Below are 23,113 nucleotides of genomic sequence, written 5' to 3' on the forward strand. Positions count from 1 at the left end.
TTTTACTCAGTAACCGTCGACAGACTAAAACAACAGTTTTGGAATACATTTATTAAAGTATATGAGCGAAATATAGTCCATGTCAAAATTATACAAAACCGTTATTTAACGTAATTTGTTTTTAATAGAGTCGTTTATTTATTCCAACGGCCATGCATTTTTACATGTTAGTACAAAGGAAATGATTACAGAACCAGTTTACGTATAGCGATACATGAACAGAAAGAAATTACTTATAAATATAATGTATAGCATCTATAAACAAAATAGTAACAAAATGTAACTAAATAGTATATAAATAGTATCATAGAAACAGTATCCCGAAGCATATCATTACAAAATAAATTTACACAGCAATAATAATAATACACTGTAGTAATACCTATATCTCTTGAAAATGTCTTAAGACGAAATATATTACTATTTTTTCTATTCTTATTGAAGATATATATATATATGTGTGTGTGTGTGTGTGTGTGTGTGTGTGTGTGTGTGTGTGTGTGTGTGTGTGTGTGTGTGTGTGTTTTGTGTGTGTGTTTTTTCAAACATAATACGTTACAGCAGAATATAAAAATTTTTTCAGTGATGAAATAAAACACCGCTCATGTGTATTGGAAAATTATCAATGAATTCGTTTGTAATTGCAATGATTCTAATAATAATCGTAATTGTTTAACTCTTCATATATGCTGTTTAATAATAAATATAAAATGCATGTAAAGTTTTTCTCTGCTTGACTGGATAATGATGTCAGAAAATTACAAAAATATTTCATGATTCTGTAAATATATTATACATTTTCTATTACTATAAGCTTAAGAACACAAAAGTAAAGAAACACGTTCGGAAGTTTTGATTATGATAACATTCTACACTTAGGTCAACTTTATGAGCATGTGTACAAAAATGTAATTTCAAACATCGTACGGCGTCTGTCATAATGAAGAAAGTCTTTTTTACATCCGAAATGGTATAAATAAGGTTCCCATAAAACATATAGGTGTCGAATATTAGAGTGGGTTGATGATATATCATTTTATATCTGTAAACCTACATTAGTTAAGTAATAACACATAAGTAATTTCTCAAAATTCTATGAGCGTAATGTACCCGACCGATAATTTTAATATTGTGCTCTTCAGTTTGTGTCTCTTAACATCTAAAATACTACTACATATATTCGTTGTAGAAATTGTTTATATATTTATTGGCTATACTTAGATTTTTAAAAGATAAAAATTTCATAATATTGATTACACAAACGGCACTCAACATATAGTTCAGGGCTGAGTACGTAATCTGAAGAACATAGATTATGCATCTAGACAAGACACGCTACAATGTGGAGGGTGACTCACTTTCCTTGTTCAACCGATAAGGTTCGTATCGATGACGTAAGATCGCGCTAGTGCCGGTAGATTATGTTGGCAACAACGTTCACTAGTAACTTCAACTCGATGCCACCAGAGTTCTCTGTTGACGTAGTGCCACTCGTAGTAAAATTGCAAGTCTTCTCTACATTCATTATAACGTCTGTGATATAATGGCCCAACTGTCATATCTTTATCCCTTACTATCATTCTGATACGTTCTCATGAGCTGTACGATATATACCCATAACGCATTTCCCCAGTAAACTATCAGAGAATCTCTGATGAGTAAGTGTATAAAACGCATATATATATATATATATATATATATATATATATATATATATATATATATATATATATATATATATATACAATCTATTTTTTGATCAGCAAATGACAAATCTAAAGTATAAAAGACTCAATCGTATTATGCCCAATTTTAGAAACAACCAACCTTCGAAATATTTGTAATGACATAGCAAACATGAAAGATATTTAAGCGGTCTATAAATAATATTTCTTGCTTGCTTGTACAACAGACATGGCGAGGTTATGTTACGTAAAAGATACGTTTAGAAAATAGTTAAGAATATCATGTATTAATCATTACAGTACGACTTGTTATAACTCGTGTTTATTTTTTTTGCGATCTGGATTGATGTGTATAAACATTTGTTTATTCAGGATTTAGTATGAGGATAAATCTCTTGTTTATATTTTAAAATTTAAACAAGGCAATAGTACGACACACTAAGCGTAGCTACTAAATGCATAAATATGTCACATTTAAAATCGTATATGACTGTACTCAGTTTGTTTACAAATTCATTTACCTGCTATTTCCTCGTTTCCATGAAGGTTACCCACAAGACAAATTAAAACATTTTGGGTAACGCTCAGCCTTATTGTACCGTTATTATAGTACATATATTATATTACTTTGGAGCTAATACTTTATAAATCAAAACAACTTTTCGGAAATACTTGATTTATTCCGAATTAAAGTTCACCCAACAAATTAACAAAGTTTACAAACTTTAGATTTGATTTTCTCCAAAACTTCTCACAATCGATCAAATATAATTAAGAGTATGATCAAAAAGAATTAAAATTAAAATGAAACTAAAAATGCATACTTCTCCAAAAATGGTTTAAATTAACAAAATAAAATAAAAAGTTCTCTTCTCAAAATATTTAAAAATCAATATAACACAAAACTTGATATTAACTTTACGAGCAAAATTTAATTCACAAAACTTCAAAAAATTGAATTAATTCTCAGACTCTGTAATATGGAAAACTTTAAAAATTTAATCACATCAGTATAAAAATAAAAGATATTAACTAAACGCTGAAGACTACTACTTTGAAGACTATGGAGACTGATAGTAAACTAAAAACGCACTAAAGAAAATTAATAACTTGATTTGAATTTACACCCGATTAAAAGAATTACTCTAGATCCAAACTATAGGATTAGAGGAAGAACTACTGCTTCTCTAGTGGACGTCCGTACGCCGTCGTCAATACTCCAACTCTGGCCCCCCTCTCTCCGGGAACCGGCTCAGGGAACGTATCACCGTAGATATCTCGATCAGCTGATGTACCGGTCTAACCAACAAACAATGTCCACGCACCGCGTCTAGTTAACAAAAGAGCCTACTTCCTACCGCGATTCAGCATAAACAATCACAACTACGGTACAATATCATCGAACTCAGTGTCCATCTTATAGAAATTGAGCTTCGTGCACAATTTCAACTCCATAGATCAATTGTTTTCGAAATATCTTTCAAACATATAAGCAGATATTAAACTTTGGTTAGTTACTTGTAGAATGCGACTTTAAACCCATTTTTTGAATTACTCAAACGATCTTTACTATCGCTTACCTGCATTGCTTTGGAATTGAATTAATTAGAGTCAACCCTTACTTTCTCATAACAAGTGTTACCGCATACGTGAAGTCCTAGCATTTATTCTTACAATTTTCGTTTACAGTTGCAGTTATATGGATAATATGGATCACATAGAACACTTTTAAAGATTTTTCGGCCACAAAAAATATCCACTGGTTATAGTTTAAAAGTACCTTCATCTCCCCTAAGAAAGAGATTAATAATTTTTTTGTCTTTTCCTAGACCAAGTTATTTTATAACTACCATTATATTATCTAGATCTTAATTTAAGACATTATTATGTGTTTGGTTTATCAGTTAATATACAGTAGGTCATAAACAAATACTTTGAAAGAGTTTGCCAACGTATAACCTTACGGCCGTTATTATGGCTGCTACTCACGCAGGGTAATATATGGGGGCAATTTACATAAGCGATCAAACAAAATATAGGGCTGGAAAAACTAACCAATCACGTCAAACTGCAGCTTATCTGATAAATAGTGTTGAAATAAAAATTTAGCTGTCAAAATAAAAAATATAGTGTCAATAAACAATCTCTAGTATAAATTTGATTCTGAATATTCATTCATAAGTTCATTCCAAACTATGTCTCATAACATTAGGTAGTAACTGGATTGTACGCATAAAGACTTTTAACTTTATCTCATTATCTTATAAAACTGCTTTTGAAAAAAGAATACTAGTCTCTTTGTTGATATATTCATAACACTTAGAACTTCAATTTGAATCCTCTTTGAATATGCATTATCAAAACCCAGATTTTAATGTACATCAAATTAATTTTGACTTGATTTCTTAAATACCTAAATTATAATTTACTGTGATAAGAGTTCTTGTGTCTTTCACAAGAAATTCTACGATTAACATTTTCCTCTTTTAAGAGATATATCTTTGTGTCTGAGAAGTAATCTTAAGTTTTTTAAACCTCAATCTACGAAAAACTTCCTAATGAGCTGAGTTTTAGTGTACACCTTTATTATGGCGTTTTAATGAAAATGTGAAAAATCTATATTAACCGGCTAAAAAAGTTATAAGGGTCAACAGGTCACGAAAATCAGTTTTTGCAAATATCTCGCGACCTATGGCTTGGAGGTTAATAAAGGTCATTATAAAAATTACTTATCATACGACTATCTACAAAAAATGTATCTTGCATTTTTCTGTTAAGTCAACCGTTTTCGGGCTAGAGCACTGAGAAAACGACTATATTATGATGATGCACTCGTTTCCGCACCGCCTTTCAGGTAGAATGAAGGCGCCTTTCTATGGTTTTCCCCGTAGGCATAATCCATGATCTGTAATATTTGTTTTTTATTTTATGCTCAATAATTAGTTATTTTTATATTGAAAAATAGGGAGAAAATAGTTTGTATATAATTTTCTTTCATTACGTATATTCGTCGTCGATATCCTCAATTTCAACTTCATCAAAAGTAGTTGACAAAACACCGAGTGGACTTATTGCTGTATTTAAATTAAAATCTCCATCATTTTCTTTGGAATCCGCGTTTAAGCATGCCTGGCCACGACAATAACCACAAGCTTTAAAACATCTCAATCCAAGCGACTCTGCAGGTTTTAAAACTGTGTTTTTAAATGTGAGAGTACTGACTTCTCTTATAGCGCGTCTGTATATTTTTTTATTTTTTTTTTCTTTCGATTTCTTCACTTGCTTCTTCTCCACAAAACTAACATAATTTTTTGAAATCAAAACTATGAATTCTTTTTTGCGCGGAGAAGTTGATGTACTCGGCTCTTCTTGGCGTTGTTTGAAGGCCACAATACTCAAATTGTTGGTATAATTTTTACGACAATTACTGTAAACATTTAAAAATGTCACAGTATTCAAATATTTAATGTCACCATCACTTCTAGCGACACTAGCATTTTTTAATGTTTGTAGACCAAGTCTAAACTCTACTACGGAACCACTAGGTAACGATTCATTACATATGAAACGTTTATCACTCATGAAAACTGTTCAAGAGCACAAAATTACGAAAATAACGTCTTTAACACTCAAAAAATATTTTTAAACTGAGCTAAACACAGTCCGAGAGGCAGTAGCATGTATAAAGGGGCGGGTCACAGAACAATAAACAACGGACCATGTGCCAGTGGATGTCATTTGTATTATATATAGTAGATTTTACTAAGTTACAAAATCTCTATAATATAAGTATATTTGTCACAAAACGCCCGAGTAGAAGGTAGAAGTTTTAAGAAAACTTAAATACATTGATAAAAAGCAATAGAGTTGACGCCTTATATGTATAAGGTATATAATAACCTATGTGAGTGCATTCTACTCGCTTTCTCAGCACTCTAGTCCAAAACAGGTTGACTCACTAGGAATTTTTCCGCAGATAAAACCTTAAATGACTGGACTACTACTTTAGTTGTAATGACAGTTGCTCATAGTGCAAACCTTTCAATCAGTCTAACGCAAATGCTTATTTTAATATTAATGTTATTAAAACTTTGCCTTAAACTTTATATTGGCAAAGTCCGCCTTAAATGTATCAGGAATTTATGAGTTTAAACGTAACGTCGTCAATATTCTCAAGTACAAGTTTTAGTAGAGAAGAGGCGTCGTGTTGATTTTTAAATTTGTCTCTAATCATCAATAGTTCAATATTCTACTTTTCAATTTCACATTTTCTACGTTTCATTCAAACTCTGACGTTTAAAAATGTTCTGAAGAAATAACAGAGGTATATGAGACCCAATACCTAATACCTCCCAATTTAAATCAATTACAAGTTTTAATTTTTATTCATTGAATAGTTCATTATACTTGGACAAGTCTTAGTTTTATAACAACTATGTTTGAACAAAGATTTAACTATTTAAGCAGCGCAAAACACTGAACTCTTTATTTATATTGCAAAACTTATACATATAATAACCTAATTTGTTACATCAGTGATTTTTTTTTAACAATAACATTTATCCTCAAAATTTAAATTCGCTAATTACATCCTAAAACAGTGTCAGGTTCTTCAGCTCTTGCTGATATTCATGAGTTCAAATGTTTCTAAGCCTCATAACCTCACCAAACCTAATGTGGCTATTTCACATATTAATGTCAATCATTAATAGAGTTAATTAGTTATATGAACTAAATTAAAAAATTAACCCTGTAAATATTCGAACATTCACTAATGATTGATAGTGATACAGTTAGCACTGACAGAAACATAGGTCACATAGTAGGTTGACATTTAAAATATCACAGTAAGAGATGAACTATTCCTGCCTGCAAACAAACAGTGTCTATATGTATCTACCATCAGTGGGCGGGGCGGGGGTGTGTATCGTGACGTCATGCGTCATAGTTTAAAAAAATCTAGGCCACCTACTCCTCCTTCACAGCCATGAACCATGTGTATTTAAAACGGTTTTTTTTCACTACGATTGAATATTTATTGGGCAGTGTTATATTAATTGGTGATATTAAGCTGGAACAAAACCAAGGTATTTTTCAATGCCACATGTTTACTAAATGTCCCAGGCTTTATTTATTCATTTCGTATACATTCCTACATCTTTATCAGTAGAAGAGATTTTTTATTTTATCAGCAATTATCGCTAAAGCTGTATAGTTTGGAAAAAGTGAGACTAGTTGTAATGTATCTTTAAGAATACACAATATTGATACAAAAGTTATTTTAATTGCGGATTATTTTACAATGTATATATATATATACACACATTAAATTGTATAAATGGCAATAGCCTTATTTAATTTCAATAAACATTGAATCGCAAAAAGTACTTGCTCCGCCGGGATTCAATGTTTATTGAAATTAAATAAGGCTATTGCCATTTATACAATTTAATGTAAATAAAAGTCGTTTGACAGATATTTGGTCTTCCGATCATATGTTAGTTTGCTTATTTAAACGCATATGTGACAGATACGGCCAAATACAAAATAATTGAATCGGAAAAAGTGAGCGCTCTGTGGTGTAATGGTAGCACATTCACCCGGCAAGTGAGAGATCCGGGTTCGTGTCCCAGCGGAGCAAGTACTTTTTGCGATTCAATGTTTATTGAAATTATATATATATATATATATATATATATATATATTATAATTCATTGCTCGCTTTTCTGTATTACCTATGTCATTCAATTGAACACTGAAATTTTCACACTTAAATTTAGAATTTAACAATAGCAACAAAATAAATCAAATATTTTAAGAATATCGGTTTTATTATATTTTTAAAACATATTTTTTAATAAGTACTTTAAATAATGATATAAAAAGTATTTTTCTGATAAAACTACCTATTCCAAAAATGATATAGCTCTATAATCCTCAGATTATCAAGCCCGTACACTTACTAAGTTTATAAGAAATTTCAGCATTACATCGAATAGTACAACAATGTTTATTTGTTGATTTTGTTATATACCATCATGTAAAAGGTTCATCACTTGTCACATAAGTAAAATAGACATGAGTGTAGTATATTGATTTATGTCTTTTAATTCTCTTACACTTTTTATACATATATTTACTTTAGAGCACATACATTTACTATCTGTTGTTTCATATTTTATAAAGGAAATTTTAAATTAGTAACTAAAAATGTTTTACATATTAATTAAATATATTACGTACTTTGGTAAAACGAACAACATACCGAACTTAAAACTAAAGTTAAACAAAATAAATATTGAGAATAAATTATAAAAGCATATTAAATATTTCCAATTATTACAAAATTAATTAATACATTAATCAAGATCCCACTTTTGAGTACGCTTCTGTGGATGTATTCGTAAATTATTAGTATCTGTAGCCTGCGGTAGCTGGTTGCAGACATGCTATCAAAACAAACACTCTCCAATATATACAACCGCAAACTATTATTGTATAACATAACGGGTATATATAAATTTAATAATTCTCTTTCTACGACCTAGTTGGCCATAAATATAGATTTGTACAACGGTTTCTTTCTTGTCACACTGAGTATCCGACTCAGTGTCGTACGAGTAACCGGAACTTCGAAAGTTAAGATTCCCTGTAAGTATTATTAACATGGTTTGTACTGAAAACCTTTTGCAAAGATGAAGGATTTTGCATGCTAAAAGTATACATAGATACTGTATTATTAATATGGTTCGTACTGAAAACCTATTTGCAAAGATGAAGGATTTTGCATGCTAAAGGTATGCATAGATACTGTATTATTAATATGGTTCGTATTAAAAGCAAAGATGAAGGATTTTGCATGCTAAAAGTATACATAGATACTGTATTATTAATATGGTTCGTACTGAAAACCTTTTGCAAAGATGAAGGATTTTGCATGCTAAAAGTATGCATAGATACTGTATTATTAATATGGTTCGTACTGAAAACCTTTTGCAAAGATGAAGGATTTTGCATGCTAAAAGTATACATAGATACTGTATTATTAATATGGTTCGTACTGAAAACCTTTTGCAAAGATGAAGGATTTTGCATGCTAAAGGTATGCATAGATACTGTATTATTAATATGGTTCGTACTGAAAACCTTTTGCAAAGATGAAGGATTTTGCATGCTAAAAGTATACATAGATACTGTATTATTAATATGGTTCGTACTGAAAACCTTTTGCAAAGATGAAGGATTTTGCATGCTAAAAGTATACATAGATACTGTATTATTAATATGGTTCGTACTGAAAACCTTTTGCAAAGATGAAGGATTTTGCATGCTAAAAGTATACATAGATACTGTATTATTAATATGGTTCGTACTGAAAACCTTTTGCAAAGATGAAGGATTTTGCATGCTAAAAGTAAACATGGATACTGTATTATTAATATGGTTCGTACTGAAAACCTTTTGCAAAGATGAAGGATTTTGCATGCTAAAAGTATACATAGATACTGTATTATTAATATGGTTCGTACTGAAAACCTTTTGCAAAGATGAAGGATTTTGCATGCTAAAAGTATACATAGATACTGTATTATTAATATGGTTCGTACTGAAAACCTTTTGCAAAGATGAAGGATTTTGCATGCTAAAAGTATACATAGATACTGTATTATTAATATGGTTCGTACTGAAAACCTTTTGCAAAGATGAAGGATTTTGCATGCTAAAAGTATACATAGATACTGTATCGGAACATTGTAATTATACGGTAAAACATGTGCGCAGGGGATATCGAGTTTAATAACTTCAATTAGGCCACCTCTAATTTAATATCAAATTGAAAACAATTTACTAGCATATATTTTCGTCACTGTTTGTCACTTCTACATGCTCAATATTGAATTTTTCTAGAAATTTAAAATTGTAGTGCTCCAATTTTCCTTATTAAATTCGTTGTGAGTGTAGGGAATAGCGCATAGTACATATACTAGCTCATTTGGAGAATGAAATTTGATCTTTGAACTTTTTTTTTCCATTCCTATTCCCTAAAAGCACGTTCTTGTATGAATAGAATCTCGTATGTATCTCTGATGTTAAACATGCATGAACTAACAGTACAATGTTACTGCGATTCGATATACAAACGTCGCAACAACCAGACCCCATCCTGAGGGCAATCTACACACACAGGAAACGTCAGCAAGATTTACCGTTTCCCGCGCAAACAAGGTAATTTGGCGCCAGATCTGGGCCACTTCCGATGGCTTTATTTATTAGCCTGTAGTATGTTGTGTGGCAGCTGTTGATGCGTACAATGCTAATTGTGCATTTCCTCAATCAAGTAAGTAATTCATTACTGTATTTTGTGAACTACATATGTGTTTTCAATTAGAACACAATAAAACGGATTAGAAAAAATATTATTATTTATAATAATATATATATTATTGTCTGAATCCCTTGTATAAAGTTTATTATTGACGCAGGAAGGATTGTGAGGATTTGGAGTGTTTTGGACATTTGCTATCGTTGTATGTTACCTATTAAGTTATAAAAGGTATAACACAACGTTTCGAGGATTTGAATCTATCATCTTCGTCAGGTGGGGGGAGATATTAATACATACAAAAATAAAGAGAAAAAGGGTTTTAAAACACTGGAAACCTGCTTGGATTCCAGTCCAGGCTTTGTCACCGCACAGAATGCAAGTAACGAGTACGAGAATCACAACCACACATCACAACAGAACAAGCTACAGTAGGATACTAACAAGGAAAGCAATGCTGGCACTTTCTTCGGCACCGCGTCGTGTCATCTGAAAATGGAGAGTAGTCGAGTTCATTTCAATAAATTACTGAATGTATGTCCCATAAACTTTGTGACCTCATTTCTTGAAACGTTTTACTTTTATGGGATTACTGGCTGGGATTATTGATACATGGTTTATCTTTTAGACTATCTTTCCAAACACCACCTCTATACGCCGTTAAGTTTGGAACACAGCTCAGAACTGGATTACAGTCCGATAAGGGTAATACACCGTATTACATAGTAAACACTCGTAAATTCTCACAGGATTGTTTGGGTACTGTATGGTCAAATCACTGGCACTCCGTTTACGTAATTGTGTATAGATTTACAATATGGTACTATAAATCTATTCATTCTAAAATCTACGGTTGTACTATAAAAGCCTATGTATATATTTAAAAATATCTCCGCTGTGAAGTTAAATTGGATGCATATTTAACGCATGTTTTCCCACCGGTTGATGAACACAGAGTCTGCTTGATATTGATGATGTGTCCGCCTTAATAATTAATTTCGAGGCTTGAAATGTGGTTTGAAATCCAACCTTTACTATTTGTAGACAAGTATAGAAATTTTACGGTATAAATATAAATGTAGCTTAAGGAAAATATGTGTTTTCAAATACTTGCATAACCTATTACATCTTGGCTTCTTTAATAGTTTTATAGGCCAGATAGAAGAGGCTGTTTTCACGCCTAATGTGCTACATTCCAAGTATGAATGAGCATTGAATCTCAGGAATTGTTTTAATTGTACACATTGGATCCGGTTAGAGGATATTTAAACATTATTTATGAGAAAAACATCATACCGGGATAGTCCACCAACCCGCCAGAATTTAATGGGAGCTTGGATGTTGTGCCCAGCATCGCCTGTCCGAGAATGTGATAACATCTTTACAACCATTAAGAAAAAAATCTTCATCACTTTCTTTTAATCTGGTTAATAAAATGCAATTATGTTTTATTTTCTTGTTTTAAATTTTAAGCTCATTTAATTACTCTAAAGACGTGAAAACATTGTCTGATCCCTTGGAATTACAGTCATTTAAATGGAAAAGTATATAATATTATAATTAGACCTGCTGACTAGTTGAAAATAGTCAGGTATGTCTAAGAGTTATTGCGCTAGAGAGTGACACAGCTGTTGTTCATTTATGAAATATTTAATCATATTTTTCAATTTAATTCAGATTAATCTAAGAAAATCAAAATAACTAAGGAAATCAAATTATTTGCAGATAAAAACCACATGCTTAAATAAAGTCATCTTTCACCTAAGTACTGTGAAAAAATGCTTTAGTGTGAAACGGTTAAAGATATCTCTTTTCCAGTTTTTCAAAATTCCCTTTCTTTCTTTTGAAGTTCCTATGAACTACTCTCGTTGAATAATATCAAAATATGTTTCTATTTTTCATCGTTTCATAAATGGAAACCAATAGGAATGTGACCAAAAAGACTTTAGACACTACAAAAATATTGTTACCAAAGATCGAGAGCACCACTGTAAGTATAATAATATTGTTCTTGAATATGATACTATTATACCAACAAGAACTGTTTAAACTATCAGTCATTCAAATTTACTTTCAGGCACAATTAGTAACATTCATAATATTCGCCACTAAAAGTCGCAGCAGTGTTAGTGCAGGTTAAACTGAGAACTGCCATTGTGTGTGTGGGGGTGGGGAGGGGAGTGAGACCGGCAGGGCAGTTGAGCCCTGTACGTGCTTTATCTTAAATGGTCCAAATAAAGTTACAGACGCGTGAGCTGTGTGCAAATATTTGGGTTAGCTTTTACGGTAGACTTTTCTTAACTAAAAATATTATTTTAGTATCACAATACCTACCTTATTTAATTTTAGTTACTCCTAATACTTGACATGTACAGTATTGTTGTTTGTGTATCAATACACTCAGTGTCTTATAATTCATTCACTAGCTCAAAATATGTTCCATTTAAACATTACATTCATCTTTTAGTTCCATTAGTAGTTTAATTTATCTCGTACGTAATTTATCTCGTAAGGGCTGTCTTAACAACAATGATTCATTTTACCATTATTACTTTAATTCCTTTCAGTTTTACGGTACATAGTTTTATTTAATTTTCACTATTTTCATTTTTAGTATTTAAATTAAAGAGTAATAATATATATAACCAACTGGTTATTCAATATATACTGACATTTTTTACAAATTGTATTTTTGAGTAATATATCACAATCTACTCGCTTCGATGTAATCGTAATTGCATTTAAAAGGTGCGCTTTAATTTTAATTAAAAAGTTCTTTCAACTTTCACCTGGACAAAGGATTTTTGTATATGCGTAGGATTACTTTGTGTTGATTCCTAAATGTTCAATACTCTACGATTCTATAAAGCAGTATTCCAAAATGATAAACTGAATACAAACGAATATGGGTAGACAGTAAATGTATCAACCGTAAGTAATGTAAATTATATTTACTTCACGAATACCCTCCCTAGCGCTGGTCAAATAAAGACAATAAAACCCGCAAATGTAGGCTTTTTAGTATTTACATAATTTACCCAGGTTCAATTAAGAACCAATGGTTGTTTATATTATCAAAACATGTTTAGTTATTAAATGTGGACCTTCAAACCGAAGGGAGGTCAAGTTACATTAGTTTTATTTAGTGTTGCAATTCAAAGATTCGTTCTTTGTTTGCATTTAACAATGACAGGGTTGTGAAGGATACAGGATCTTGGATTAGAACAGGAAATAGGGATTGGTTCTGATAAGAGATTTATAGACCACAAACCAATAGAGTAAGTTTACATAAACTAATGCACAGTAAGAGTATGCTCTTGAGTTTATCTGGAATGAACCAATAATAAAAAGGCTCACCACCATTCGTTAATTTTCGCCATTTGTTTATGTCGTGATAATCACCCTTACTATTGGAACCTTGTTAGTGTTCAGCACAGACCTATTGTGACCTGTGTTCTTTACTTATTTTTTGATAATTAGTGATTTTTTCCTAGTAAATGATTGTTTTAGAGATGGTGTGCATGGAGTCAAGACACATGTCTGTTACGATGTGCACTTACCCTGGAGCGTGTCACGACGCGCTGATACGATTTTTTATTTTAACCGAGATTCTAATCAAATGTTAGGATGGTCCTCCTGTACCTGAGGAAGGGATCAGATTGCAGAGCTCGAAACGTACTGTTACTGACTTCTTGATTCACTGTTCGACGGCAAATCCTGTTTCCTTCCAATACATGAATATTTCACAAGAATTTATGACCAGTAATTTCTTTCAAAAATTTATTGGTATTAGAGCAGTATTTACTTGTACATGCACAATCATTCAGAAGTGATAACATGGTTTGATAGTCTCTACTAAAAGGATATTTAAGTAAATTTCTATTTTCTACATTTCAATCTCTTTGGTTTCTATTTGTTAATCGATTGAGCAAATATAAATTTCATACTTCTTAAAACTACTTAACACAAAACTTTACAAAAAAGGGATTTATTTATTATTATATTAAATCTACTATGTTACGTATTACATAATAGTTTCAACAACAATTTTGTATTTTGGCCGATGATAAACAGATTATATAGTATAAATAACTAGCCACTAATAAATATCATTTTATTTTAAAATTACATTTTTTACTTCATACCAAACGAGTCTTTAAACCGTTATGCATATATTACACATACAAAAACAAAAATTTTATAACAGTTTAAAAAAAAATGAGCAGCTCCGAAGATACCCAAGCTTTACAATTAAATTAGAGTATGGATTGTACTTTTTTAAGTACTTGGGACGTATTTAAATAATGCAGTTACATCAAACAACTATTTTACCAAAGATATAGATTTATAATATTATCTATTGTCTTAACAAATTAAGCGTAAATGTTTAAAATAGGAATTTTAATCAAACAGGGCTAAAGTTTTACTTTCTATACAATATTATTCAAGTATAGATGTATTAAGAATAAGAATAATTAGAAGGTGAATTAGTACTGCATTGCAATAAAATTTACTTTTTGCTTTTTGACACTTTTTCACGTTATGTAATACAAGTTTTACTATTTTAGATGTTGAATTCAATATATTATCCATTTTTTAAATAATTCTTTTTTTGGATTCTTCAACTGCATTTTCAAAATATACAATATTTAAAATAAATAACAGCAAGGTAGTACGCTATACCATGTGTTCTGTAACAGGCTTCACTGAAGTTCAATGCAAATTTCAAATTTATATTTCATTTAGGCAAAGAAAGTTTTATATCTCCCGGGAAACATCTTTTTTTGAAATCGTGCCCGTCTACTAAGTGATAGACTTTTACGATGCACAGCCAAATTCCATGGTTTGATATACAAGATCATAGAACTCATTCCTATATATTTATAAATGAAGTTTCATGGCAAATGTAAAGTCTATAGATGAAATCAGTCTCAGTATTGGATGTGCTGGGATAGTTAGGCTACACGTGTTAAAATGTCACATGTTAAAATCGATTATATTGAGTTTTGTTATAATTTTTTATTCTGATATTTTTTCTCTAACGTCACGGTTACTGTTAAGAACAATATCAAAGTATTCGCCAACGCTCAGACAAATCGCATGAAGTGACATGAACCATGATCGAACTCAGTGTCTCATATACAAATAAAGGTTCACGCACAGTTCTGTGACTATGCTAATTTTCGAGATATCTTACACGGAGAAACAGACTTCGCTAAAGCTCAGCAAATAACTATATCGCTAACACTAATAAACAATATAAGCATTAAAAAAATTACTAATTTACAGCCAAATTCTATTATAAATCCGTCTTCAATTTGTTTTTATAAGTAATAAACGAAAGGTTGTAGTGTCTTGAGCGTGTTATAATTGCACGGTGTAAAGATTTACATGTATCGCCATGCATCAATTATTAGAACGTAAGAACAAATAGCGTAAGGATCTATTGACGTCATTATAGCGGCAGCTGCATTGTTGAATGATGTGCATGATGTTACAATGGCTATTCATTTGATCATGTTTCAGTGGTAATATCACACATGGGTTCGTTGTATGAAACAAAGAATAGATTTGTCAGTGTTACAATAATAGTATTGTTGGTCTGTAAACTACTAATGGGTTTGACTCCTTAGGGCCTTTTATTTCTAGTGTTTGGTAGGAAGTAGGATCTGATTACAAGAGTTTCTTCTTATTTCAGAAAATATATGAGGGACACAAAAGAAGTGTGATGGAAGCTACAACAATGGCATATGGCGTGGTTTACAAAAATAAACGTGCCTAGAATAAAACGGTATAATATGTCTTTTGTAAACTTTCTCTTAGCTACAATTCAATTATTACTTTCTTATGAGTATTATTTAGAGTAGATATGTAGTGAAAATATGTTTTCTCGTAAGAATTACGTTTAATGCAATAAAACCATATAGTGAACAGTGTTGTCTGTCTGAAAAGGAAAATTTATCTTTACTTCTTTAATATATTTTATTGTTGGTAACTACCAATCATTCGAACAATCTGATAACAACGACGTGTTCATGTTTATATAATGGAAGATCCACATGTGTCCTGATTCGAGATATTGATAGTCAGAATTATCGTTAGTCTACTTCAGTAAAGCTAGATATATTGACTACCCTACAAACACTAATGCTTCGGTACATCGAATGCTCTGCAAATTTAAAGTTTTGTATTAATTTAAATTCGAGCGTGTTCCAACAGAAATGTTGGGAATGTTCATACCATTCTTAGTAGTGATTGTAGAAAATGTGAAATATATGAAGTTTTTCTTAAGAAATACATATTCAAATTTAAAAAAACTACACAAAAACCTATATAGCAATTGAAACTATAAGAATCTAACCATACGTATTAATTGAGACTCTAAAACTTCATATCTACATATCTACTCTAAATAATACTCATAAGAAAGTAATAATTGCATTGTAGCTAAGAGAAAGTATACAAAAGAAATATCATACCGTTTTATTCTAGGCACGTTTATTTTTGTAAACCACGTCATATGCCATTGTTGTAGCTTCCATCACACTTCTTTTGTGCCCCTAATATTTTTTCTGAAATAAGAAGAAACTCTTGTAATCAGATCCTACTTCCTACCAAACACTAGAAATAAAAGGCCCTAAGGAGTCAAAATCATTAGTAGTTTGCAGACAAACAATACTATTATTGTAACACTGAAAAATCTATTCTTTGATTCTACTATATCTTCAAAAACTGTAAATACACATACTTTATGAAAATGGCCCTTGGTGTTTTCCAAACTACATAAAAAGAAACCTATTATAAATTGGTGTTAGTCTTTATGTAGATAAGATAATTGTTGTGTACAGACTAGTACGTATGAAAAATTAATTTAAAACTGGAAATTCAGTATGGAACACAAATTTACGGTACCTTCTGTGCGAATATATTCAAACTCAAAAGACCACAAAAATGATAACGTAAGAAAAAATTGTAAATGGCTTAGATTTAGATTTAAGTTATCAAATACAATTTTACTTATTTGTAGGTGGAAATAATATATACAATGTTTACACTGACCAAGTACAAACATGTAAGGTGTAAATGTAATGACTCTTCCTAAATATCAATATATCCTTGTATTAATGGTAAAGGTAATTTTGAGAATACAGGAATCAGAAGTAAGGCTTCAAATAATATTGATAGATTAAATTCTATACATTATACTCTATTGTATAAGACGTTATTATGAAATTCAAATACGTAAGTTTCAATAAACATTTTCATTAACTTTGTTACATTCCAACATATTTTCAATTCTTGGGGAAAAAATATTGTTATTCAAATTATAAGTCCAGTTACCTCAATTAAAATCTTTTAATACATTCCAAAGTGTGTGAGTTCCAGAACCGAAAAGTATGTACTGTACTTTATCCTTTAGAAACAGCGTAAAGTCAGACGCGTGACGTGTGTACAAACACAGTGTACACTCTGGAAGTGAGTAAACACATTTTACACCAGGCGGCGCGCACAGGAGAATGCTTAAGGAAGTTAAAGATGAACTGCTTGTTTTACTACATGCAATTGCAGTTTATGTAGTAATATAATCAAATACTAATTCCCTGATTGCTTTGTAAAATAATGTTATAATCAAATATTTGGTGGTTTTATCGTCAGTAACTGAAAAATAATTGTAGCGCCAAGAAACTTCGTTAATTCATTTATTTATAGAGAATGCATTATAAAGGTTTCAAATTTAAAATAGAGAAATATATCTTGTATATATTGATCTTCAGAATAATAAATAAGACGATAGTAATGAGCAAGTTCTATACTTCGGTTTTAACTGTTTTCATTTAATTTAATGTAAACACAGAAAATCAAAATAACGAATTAATGAGGTAAATAGGTTAGAATTCTTTAAATATGGTTTTGTTTTCTAAATGAACTTTGTTGAATAAGTCGCCTTAAATTAAATTCACTAGGACATTTTTTTATTTTTTGACAAGTAATGAATAAAAGTAATGAACTGATGAGGTAAATTGGTTAGAATTCTAAATATATGATTTAATTTTAAAATACATGTTTGTTGAATAAGTCATCTTAAATTCAATTCACTAGGAAATTTTTATTTTTTGGCAATTAATGAATCAAACTAATGAATTGATGAGGTAAATAAGTTAGAATTCTTAATATGTGATTTAATTTAAAAATTAATTTTGCTGAATAAGCCATCTTAAATTCAATTCTCTAGGTAATTTTTATTTTTTGGCACGTACATTGGCTTGTTCTATAGTTATTAGGTTATTTTTATTTAGTTTTTACGATGTTTCTCTTACTGGTTTGATTGAAAATGTATCTCCATTGTAATTTAAATGAAATTGAAATTGTTGAATTTAGAGTTTAGTTACAGTTCATCTTCCCTTTATTGCAGCGTCTGACATCCGTCACCGTCCCAGACCTGACTCCTGGAATCTGGAGTCACGTTCGTCTGTAGAGATCCAATCACATCGCAGTGCACCCAATTGTGTTCCTCAAGATGTACACTCACTTGTGCACTCAATTGTGTTCCTCGAGATGTACACTCACTTGTGCACTCAATTGTGCATCCTCGAGATGTACACTCAACTTGTGCACTCAATTGATGAGACAATGAGACTCCCACTTCACCTATTTATAGGTGTCTCTGGTGTCGAAACGATGTAAATGTTTCATTTTGAGCTTCTTCGTCGACGACTTTCTTTGGATCTCTACAGACGAACATGACCCAGATTCCAGGAGCCATGTCTGTGACGGTGTCGGATGCCAGGCGCTGCAATAAAAGGAAGGTGAATTAAAGTTAAAGACTCAAAATTAAATTGAATTAATCCTTCCTACCATAGATACGTTATTTAAATTATGTTTTAAGTGATGTACCACTACAGGTTGCTCTGCCCTGACATACTTGTTGTTTTATAATTAAATTAAATACAAATGACAAATCATAACAACTCTGTAGGGCATCACAAACTAACGCTCCTTGGTCAGTTTCAAACGACCAATTAAAAATTTAAACATCCTTTTGTTTTAAATGTAGAATTAATTAATTATCTCAAACAGCACTGTTCCACAAGTAATTCAGTCACGGTTTTGAAATCAAAACTATGTACCTAGTTACGATATCCCAAGTCCTTCTGGCTCAGGCGTCAGTAGATTTTGTGGAAAGAGAAATATTATTAATTCATTTCTTGTTAGATTGACATGCAATAAATTTTGTTATTGTTCAAGATATGTAAACATTTTCTTAACATCAGATTTGAAATTATTTAACATTCCTGAACACTTAAAATTTTATATGAGTTCTTAAATAACCGAGTTGGGAGTGTTTTTTATCCCTACCATATTAGAACGAAGTAGCTTATTAATCTGGCAAATGAAAGTAACCAAGATACTTATGAAATACATTTTCGTACAAAGCTTCAGCATTCACCAATTAGGCCTATTGGTGATCAAAGATATTATTATGTGATTTATTTATAACAGATATCTTTAAAACAGTTCTTCTTGGACATAAGAATTAAAAAATTTTGAAAATGCCATAAGCATTCTAAAACACACTTTTTCTTTTTGATCCACATCCATAAACAACGCTGTTGTTAATACATACATACATATATATATATATATATATATATATATATATATATATATATAAAATATATATATACAAAACAGTAGACTTCCATGAAATAGTAACAGAAAATAAGAAAATAGCAGAGTATAAAATAAACAGGTAATAGTTTATATTAAAGATTGGTTTTTAAATTACGTACAGGGTATTCACAAAAGGGGGTCACAAATTTCTTTGGGTGATATTATTAATCCTTTCTAGCCAAAACATTACCTAAAAATATTGCCAAGAAATATGTCATTTAGCAGCTAACAACAAATTTGTAAATTTCATAAAAAATTATTATCCATAAAACTATTTAAGCTAAGGTTACCAAATTTAGCTGGTAATTTTTAATAGATAAGAGAATAATTTAAAACAATATTTAGTTATTTTCTTGAATATTAACAAAATGGTGTCTCTTGAAACTATTTAAAGTCGAATAACAAAAACCCGTATAGTTATAAACAATGTACTAGACACCAACTATTTATTACCAAATTATTCAAATACTTACGGTACTTGATTTAACGAAACCCGTCAGTGCCTAAGAGAACCCGACCACTTTAAAGATACGCTTGCACAAGCCGGGAGTAAAAAAAATTATGCCTTTTTCATAGGCATCGAAAGTTTTACATAGGTTTGAATATTTTAAAATATACCAAATATTTTAAATATTAAAAAAATGCGACTGTACTTTTTCTTACAACTTCCGTCAACTCATGAGCGAGCAAGACCACTTTAAAGATCCGCTTGTACAAGCCTGGAGCAACAAACAACTGATAACTCTCAACTCTGACATGTTTTGAACTTTTATATATAATCTTATTTTATATATCTAAAACTCTTCAGTTAATAAAATATTCAAGTATGAAATTTCATCTATATTGTATACGTAAAACTATTATATTCTTAAAACGTATAAAACATAATATAATGAAGATATCTTGCTATTTCTCATAATACTCCGCCATTGTTACCGAAGCGATATCATTATCCAGACAATGGGAAGGTAAACATAAAAAGACAAGGATGTGTAGAAAGCCTTCTCAGCAGTCTACACAATGGCGCTTATTGTTGTTATAATTTGAGTACTTCATCTGTCGAAATACAAGAAATACACTTTTACTAAAGCTTCATGTCTGGCTGAATGCGTTATGTTGGGTAATCGATATCAACCTCTCTAAAGCTAGCTATAACATATCCGTTATATATAACAATGTCTGTGGTCTTGACTAAAGGAATTACAGCATCATCGAACTTGTGCAAACTGTACATTGTAAAAATGCGTGAAAATCTTACTATTGTTTTCAATCACATCGATAAAATTAAATTCAATTGCGTTATCCTTGTTTTGCTAATCATTATTTTATCTTGAATTTAAGAAAGCACTCTCAACAAGACAGTCTCAAATGTTTTGATAGATTTTATATTCAAAATAGGCATACTGCAATTCTCCTTTTATGTATATATGTATTATTACATTTATGTATGTATATATATATATATATATATATATATATATATATATATATATATACATAAATATAAAACATATAATAATAATATGACATAAAACTGTATAAACTGTGCAGAAACATTTTGTATACAAAAATAAAAGTGAAAACGGATGTGATAAGTTATTAATAAGTTATTATATATTTCATTTCATTATAATTTCCATTACAATTGCTTTACATAACTGTACAGTTTCGAGTTACGATTATATACATTTTTCCCTTGAAAATATTATTTTATCTTCTATTGGTAGCTCATTTAGATAGTTTCCCTGAATTAAGAAAATTCTAACTATGTATAATGTTCCCACGTTAAGTTACATGTATTCTGCTTTAGATATTTTATTATTAGGCCCAATATAAAAGGCGACAGATAAAAGTGTTAAAATGTTACATCATGTGTGATACTAATACCTTCAGGTATGGACATGTTATTTTGATTATAATAATTTTTTATCACATTTGCTTCAATAATATATTTTTGATAAAATATTACGATCAGATTTATGTAAAAGTAAATTTTAATTGCACAATAAAGTTGCTAATATTCCATTTTCTTAGCAAAGTTTTTCCTTTTTACCTATGGAATCCATATTTTGGAATAAAAATGATTTACTGCTATTACGTTGTGTTTTATACGACTGTATTGCTCTATTACAGTTATAAAGTCTAGACAGTAAATGCGTGTTTAAGTGCCCAGTATACACGACGGAGAGGGATGTTACTGTGATTCAAGAGACAAACCCACACAACAGGATTACCATCCTGAAGGCAATCTACACACACAGGAAACGTCAGCAAGATTTACAGTTTCCCGCGCAAACAAGGTAATTTGGCGCCAGATCTGAGCTACTTCCGGTGGCTTTGTTTATTAGCTTGCACTATATTGCGTGGCTTCTGGTGGTGGACTCTTTTCAGTGTAACTTAGGCATTTATCATATCAATCGTTATTAAGTATTTAACAAATTTGTTTTGCATTTATATACAAAACCTAATCCACTTCTGTTCGTAAAAATGTTAGATTTTAATATTTCTAGATGTTTTAATAAAATACAATTTTCCCCTTGTAATATACAGGATGTTTCAGACTACACGTATGACAGGTCTACCGATAAAGCGGCTAGCTGTAGAGTTTTAGTTTAAACGGATTTCCAACTAAACTAACCATAAATGAATAGTTTAAAATCAATTTTAATCCATAAAAAATACAGGGTATAAAAAACTATGAAGTACAAACATACATCTATCTAAAATAATATCTAAGTAATTTTAAAGGTTTTTGCATCTTGAGAATTGTAGTGAGAACAAATTTCATTATCTCTATTCTTTTAAAATAGTGATCTACATTCTATAAACAGTTCTTTTTTTCTTTTATTGGCACTGCTGTGATATGAATCGTACCCCATTTCTTTTGTTTAGTTACTTTATGACACAAGCTAGAAAAGATAAACTTATAAATTACCCATATTTTCTTTAAACTGCTGCTTTGTCTTTTTACGATTGATTAAGCAATTAAGAAGACGAAAATAAAGTTTAGTGTTGCCTTGTAATATACAGAGTGTATCAGAACACGTATCACATGTCCAATGGTATACTGTGGAGATTTAGTTTAATGGATTTCCAATTAAAATGACCATTAAGGAAAAATGAAAACAAATGCTTCCATTTATTTCCTGACCGTAAAGGAAAGGAAACAAATGTCAAGAAGCTTTGTCCACTAGGTTAATAAATATCACTTTAACCATGCTTTAAAATTTAAAATGTTCTTTTTATCTCACTATTATAACAATGGGTCTCAAATTAGATTATCTGGATACTTTCAACCAGTCTGTATAGGCCTACATTCTTGGAGTACATGTCGCTCGAAGTGTATGCCGTTGTTTTCCAGGCATAGCTGATCCTGCTGAGTAATCCGCGAACAGATCGTAACACTTCCGTTTAAAAAGGTCTGCACAAGTAG

The 23,113-nt window shown here is 30.6% G+C and overlaps 1 protein-coding gene across 1 annotated transcript in view; it reads right to left on the bottom strand.

The window, feature by feature from the left end:
• LOC124359010 (acid sphingomyelinase-like phosphodiesterase 3b) overlaps positions 1 to 23,113 on the bottom strand; it is a 195,283-nt gene that overhangs the window by 86,733 nt on the left and 85,437 nt on the right. The gene's annotated exons all lie outside the window — the stretch shown is intronic.

The sequence above is a fragment of the Homalodisca vitripennis genome, chromosome 4 (assembly GCF_021130785.1).
Source record: "Homalodisca vitripennis isolate AUS2020 chromosome 4, UT_GWSS_2.1, whole genome shotgun sequence".
Classification (NCBI taxonomy): domain Eukaryota; kingdom Metazoa; phylum Arthropoda; class Insecta; order Hemiptera; family Cicadellidae; genus Homalodisca; species Homalodisca vitripennis.